Here is a 698-nt window from a genome sequence, read left to right as displayed (position 1 = left end):
AACAATGGAAGATAATTTCCCAAATAAAGTGAAAGATATAAAATTTAAAATTCTAGGTCATGGGAAGGCCAAATAGGATAAGTGTGAAGAAAAGTACACTAACGTACATCAAGGTCAAATGCCTACAAACCATAGATAAAGAATAACTAAAGATAAAGTAACCAGAGAAAAGTGACACACAAGGGAACAAGAAAATCACTAGAGAATTCTCATCAGATCCTATGAAGTCTGGATGACAGTGGAAAGATATTTTCAAAGTGCTGAAAGCAAAAAAAAAAAAAAAAAAAATTTAATTATCTTATGAAAGTATCCTTCAAAAGTAAAGATGAAAAAGAAAACATTTTCAGATAAACAATTGAAGAGATTTGTTGTCAGCAACCTGTATTACAAAATATACTAAAGGAATTTCTTCACGCTGAAGTGAAATAACAGATTCAAGCTCAGTTGCTCAGAGAAATGAAGAACTTAAGCAATATCTATCTAGATAAAGTTTTTTTAAAAAAAAACACTAATTTTTCTCTTAATTTCTTTAAAATCCACATGACTGTTTCTGGCAAAAAATGATGACAACTGTAGCATAAAGAAAGGGGGAAGTAAATATAAGGTTTCTATATTTTATATGAAATTTTGCAAGTAATTCTAAAGATGTACATAAAAATTTAAAGCAAAGATTTAAAAATAATACAAAGAGATATATC

Source organism: Pteropus medius, unplaced genomic scaffold (assembly GCF_902729225.1).
Source record: "Pteropus medius unplaced genomic scaffold, Ma_sr-lr_union100, whole genome shotgun sequence".
NCBI lineage: Eukaryota > Metazoa > Chordata > Mammalia > Chiroptera > Pteropodidae > Pteropus > Pteropus medius.
The sequence above is the reverse complement of the archived record's forward strand: the minus strand, read 5'-3'. Positions refer to the sequence as shown.